Below are 6,146 nucleotides of genomic sequence, written 5' to 3'. Positions count from 1 at the left end.
ATACAATATTTGTCCTTTTGCCTCTGACTAATTTCGCTCAGCATAATGCCTTCCAGGTTCCTCCATGTTATGAAATGTTTCACAGATTCCTCACTGTTCTTTATCGATGCGTAGTATTCCATTGTGTGAATATACCACAATTTATTTACCCATTCATCCATTGATGGACACCTTGGTTGCTTCCAGCTTTTTGCTATTGTAAACAGAGCTGCAATAAACATGGGTGTGCATATATCTGTTTGTATGAAGGCTCTTGTATCTCTAGGGTATATTCCCAGGAGCGGGATTTCTGGGTTGTATGGTAGTTCTATTTCTAACTGTTTAAGATAACGCCAGATAGATTTCCAAAGTGGTTGTACCATTTTACATTCCCACCAGCAGTGTATAAGAGTTCCAATCTCTCCACAGCCTCTCCAACATTTATTATTTTGTGTTTTTTGGATTAATGCCAGCCTTGCTGGTGTGAGATGGAATCTCATCGTAGTTTTAATTTGCATTTCTCTAATGGCTAATGATCGAGAGCATTTTCTCATGTATCTGTTGGCTGCCTGAATATCTTCTTTAGTGAAATGTGTGTTCATATCCTTTGCCCACTTTTTGATTGGGTTGTTTGTCTTTTTGTGGTTGAGTTTTGACAGAATCATGTAGATTTTAGAGATCAGGCGCTGGTCGGAGATGTCATAGCTGAAAATTCTTTCCCAGTCTGTAGGTGGTCTTTTTACTCTTTTGGTGAAGTCTTTAGATGAGAACAGGTGTTTGATTTTTAGGAGCTCCCAGTTATCGGGTTTCTCTTCATCATTTTTGGTAATGTTTTGTATTCTGTTTATGCCCTGTATTAGGGCTCCTAGGGTTGTCCCTATTTTTTCTTCCATGATCTTTATCGTTTTAGTCTTTATGTTTAGGTCTTTGATCCACTTGGAGTTAGTTTTTGTGCATGGTGTGAGGTATGGGTGCTGTTTCATTTTTTTGCAAATGGATATCCAGTTATGCCAGCACCATTTGTTAAAAAGGCTATCTTTTCCCCAATTAACTGACACTGGTCCTTTGTCAAATATCAGCTGCTCATACGTGGATGATCTATGTCTGGGTTCTCAATTCTGTTCCATTGGTCTATGTGCCTGTTGTTGTACCAGTACCAGGCTGTTTTGACTACTGTAGCTGTATAATAGGTTCTGAAATCAGGTAGAGTGAGGCCTCCCACTTTCTTCTTCTTTTTCAGTAGTGCTTTGCTTATCCGGGGCTTCTTTCCCTTCCATATGAAATTGGTGATTTGTTTCTCTATCCCCTTAAAATATGACATTGGAATTTGGATCGGAAGTGCGTTAAATGTATAGATGGCTTTTGGTAGAATAGACATTTTTACTATGTTAAGTCTTCCTATCCATGAGCAAGGTATGTTTTTCCACTTAACTATGTCCTTTTGAATTTCTTGTAGTAGAGCTTTGTAGTTTTCTTTGTATAGTTCTTTTACGTCCTTGGTAAGATTTATTCCTAAGTATCTTATCTTCTTGGGGGCTACTGTGAATGGTATTGATTTGGTTATTTCCTCTTCGGTGTTCTTTTTGTTGATGTAGAGGAATCCAAGTGATTTTTGTATGTTTATTTTATAACCTGAGACTCTGCCAAACTCTTCTATTAGTTTCAGTAGTTTTCTGGAGGATTCGTTGGGGTTTTCTGTGTATATAATCATGTCATCTGCAAATAGTGATAACTTTACTTCCTCCTTGCCAATCCGGATGCCCTTTATTTCTTTGTCTAGCCTAATTGCCCTGGCTAGGACTTCCAGCACGATGTTGAATAAGAGCGGTGATAAAGGGCATCCTTGTCTGGTTCCCGTTCTCAAGGGAAATGCTTTCAGGTTCTCTCCATTTAGAGTGATAGTGGCTGTTGGCTTTGCATAGGTGCCCTTTATTATGTTGAGGAATTTTCCTTCAATTCCTATTTTGGTAAGAGTTTTTATCATAAATGGGTGTTGGACTTTGTCAAATGCCTTTTCTGCATCAATTGATAAGATCATGTGGTTTTTGTCTTTTGTTGTATTTATGTGATGGATTACATTAATGGTTTTTCTGATATTAAACCAGCCTTGCACACCTGGTATAAATCCCACTTGATCAGGGTGAATTATTTTTTTGATGTGTTGTTGGATTCTATTGGCTAGAATTTTGTTGAGGATTTTTAAAAATTGATTTTTAAAAGGCAGGGTTATATTACCAATCTCACAGGGTTCTGAGAAATAAAGAAGATAATGCCTGTAAGAGCCTGAGCTCCTGTTTAAAAAAAAACAAAAGCAGTTGCCATCATGTTGATTCCAACTCATGGAATCCCCATGTGTGGCTGTGACCTTTTGGAAGCAGACTGCCAGGCCTTTCTTCCAACTTGCCTCTGGTTGTGTTTGAACCACCAGCCTTTTGATTAGCAGTCAAGCACTTAACCATTTGTGCCACCCTCTGGGTGGGTTTGAAATGCCAACCTTTCAATTAGTAGTCAAGCACTGAACTGTTTCTGCCACCCCGTCTCCTGCTAAGGATGCAATATCGCCAAGTTCACACTACAAATTAGCAGCAGGGACCTGACTTGGCAGAGATATCTTGATCCCTAACATCATTCTGACTTTTTGAAGTAACAAAAAATGCTTTGTGTTGCTGTTTAAAATCTTGCTAAAATGTTCCTTTTCATAACCTGTTTGAAGTTTCTTATTGGCAGCATTTAGACGATTTTGTGATTGTTCAGGAACTTTAAAGGTCCCTGGTTATCTTTTGGAGCACTGGTTAACAATCAAGAAGCATGTCTCGAGGCGGGGCCAAGATGGCTGACTAGGTAGACGCTACCTCAGATCCCTCTTGCAACAAAGACTCGGAAAAACAAGTGAATCGATCACATACATAACAATCTACGAACCCTGAACAACAAAAACACAGATTTAATGAGTTGACCTGAATGACAGAGACGGAGAACGAACAAATACGGGGAAGCAGCGACTGTTTTCGGAGCCTGGAGCCAGCGTCCCAGTCAGTGACGGCTCGGAGACAGCAGTCCATATCAAACCACATAAAGAAGCAGAACATGACAGCTTCTACAACCCCCCAAACAAAAGAATCAAAATCTTTCCCAAATGAAGATACAATCCTGGAATTATCAGACACAGAATATAAAAAACTAATTTACAGAATGCTTCAAGACATCAGGGATGACCTCAGAAACGAAATAAGGCAAACTGCAGAAAAAGCCAAGGAACACACTGATAAAACAGTTGAAGAACTCAAAAAGAGTATTCAAGAACATAGCGGAAAAATTAATAAGTTGCAAGAATCCATAGAGAGACAACATGTAGAAATCCAAAAGATTAACAATAAAATTACAGAATTAGACAACGCAATAGGAAGTCAGAGGAGCAGACTCGAGCAATTAGAATGCAGACTGGGAAATCTGGAGGACCAGGGAATTAACACCAACTTAGCTGAAAAAAAATCAGATAAAAGAATTTAAAAAAATGAAGAAACCCTAAGAATCATGTGGGACTCTATCAACAAGGATAACTTGCGTGTGATTGGAGTCCCAGAACAGGGAGGGAGGACAGAAAACACAGAGAAAATAGTTGAAGACCTGCTGACAGAAAACTTCCCTGACATCGTGAAAGACGAAAGGATATCTATCCAAGATGCTCATCGAACCCCATTTAAGATTGATCCAAAAAGAAAAACACCAAGACATATTATCATCAAACTTGCCAAAACCAAAGATAAAGAGAAAATTTTAAAAGCAGCCAGGGAGAAAAGAAAGGTCTCCTTCAAGGGAGAATCAATAAGAATAAGTTCAGACTACTCAGCAGAAACCGTGCAGGCAAGAAGGCAATGGGATGACATATACAGAGCACTGAAGGAGAAAAACTGCCAGCCAAGGATCATATATCCAGCAAAACTCTCTCTGAAATATGAAGGCGAAATTAAGATATTTACAGATAAACACAAGCTTAGAGAATTTGCAAAAACCAAGCCAAAGCTACAAGAAACTAAAGGAAATTGGTCAGAAAACCAATAATATCAGATACCAGCACAACACAAGGTCACAAAACAGAACATCCTGATATCAACTCAAATAGGGAAATCACAAAAACAAATTAAGATTAATTAAAAAAAAAATGCTCATAACAGGGAATCATTGAAGTCAATATGTAAAAGATCACAATAATCAAAAAGAGGGACTAAATACAGGTGGCATAGAACTGCCATATGGAGAGTGATACAAGGCGATATAGGACAATACAAGTTAGGTTTTTACTTAGAAAAATAGGGGTAAATATTAAGGTAACCACAAAGAGGTATAACAACTCCATAACTCAAGATAAAAGCCAAGAAAAACGTAACAACTCAACAAACATAAAGTCAAACACTATGAAAATGAGGATCTCACAATTTACAAAGAAAAACGTCTCAGCACAAAAAAGTAAGTGGAAAAATGAAATAGTCAACAACACACATAAAAAGGCATCAAAATGACAACACTAAACACTTATTTATCTATAATTACACTGAATGTAAATGGACTAAATGCACCAATAAAGAGACAGAGAGTCTCGGACTGGATAAAGAAACACGATCCGTCTATATGCTGCCTACAAGAGACACACCTTAGACTTAGAGACACAAACAAACTAAAACTCAAAGGATGGAAAAAAATATATCAAGCAAACAATAAGCAAAAAAGAAGAGGAGTAGCAATATTAATTTCTGACAAAATAGACTTTAAACTTAAATCCACCACAAAGGATAAAGAAGGACGCTACATAATGATTAAAGGGACAATTGATCAGGAAGATATAACCATACTAAATATTTATGCACCCAATGATAGGGCTGCAAGATACATAAATCAAATTTTAACAGAACTGAAACGTGAGATAGACACCTCCACAATTATCGTAGGAGACTTCAACACACCACTTTCGGAGAAGGACAGGACAACCAGTAAGAAGCTCAATAGAGACACGGAAGACCTAATTACAACAATCAACCAACTTGACCTCATTGACTTATACAGAACTCTCCACCCAACTGCTGCAAAGTATATTTTTTTTTCTAGTGCACATGGAACATTCTCTAGAATAGAGCACATATTAGGTCATAAAACAAACCTTTGCAGAATGCAAAACATCGAAATATTACAAAGCATCTTCTCAGACCACAAGGCAATAAAACTAGAAATGAATAACAGAAAAACTAGGGAAAAGAAATTAAATACTTGGAAAATGAACAATACCCTCCTGAAAAAAGACTGGGTTATAGAAGACATCAAAGAGGGAATAAGGAAATTCATAGAATGCAACGAGAATGAAAATACTTCCTATCAAAACCTCTGGGACACAGCAAAAGCAGTGCTCAGAGGCCAATTTATATCGATAAATGCACACATACAAAAAGAAGAAAGAGCCAAAATCAGAGAACTGTCCCTACAACTTGAACAAATACAAAGTGAGCAACAAAAGAATCCATCAGGCACCAGAAGAAAACAAATAATAAAAATTAGAGCTGAACTAAATGAAATAGAGAACAGAAAAACAATTGAAAGAATTAACAAGGCCAAAAGCCGGTTCTTTGAAAAAATTGACAAAATTGATAAACCATTGGCTAGACTGACTAAAGAAATACAGGAAAGGAAACAACCCGAATAAGAAACGAGAAGGGCCACATCACAACAGACCCACCTGAAATTAAAAGAATCACATCAGATTATTATGAAAAATTGTACTCTAACAAATTTGCAAACCTAGAAGAAATGGAAGAATTCCTGGAAAAACACTACCTACCTAAACTAACACATTCAGAAGTAGAACAACTAAATAGACCCATAACAAAGAGATTGAAACGGTAATCAAAAAACTCCCAACAAAAAAAAGCCCTGGCCCAGACGGCTTCACTGCAGAGTTCTACCAAACTTTCAGGGAAGAGTTAACACCACTACTACTAAAGGTACTTCAAAGCATAGAAAATGATGGAATACTACCCAACTCATTCTATGAAGCCACCATCTCCCTGATACCAAAACCAGGTAAAGACATTACAAAAAAAGGAAATTTTAGACCTATATCCCTCAGGAACATAGATGCAAAAATCCTCAACAAAATTCTAGCCAATAGAATTCAACGA

This window comes from Elephas maximus, chromosome 12 (genome assembly GCF_024166365.1).
Source record: "Elephas maximus indicus isolate mEleMax1 chromosome 12, mEleMax1 primary haplotype, whole genome shotgun sequence".
Lineage (NCBI taxonomy): Eukaryota > Metazoa > Chordata > Mammalia > Proboscidea > Elephantidae > Elephas > Elephas maximus.
The sequence above is the reverse complement of the archived record's forward strand: the minus strand, read 5'-3'. Positions refer to the sequence as shown.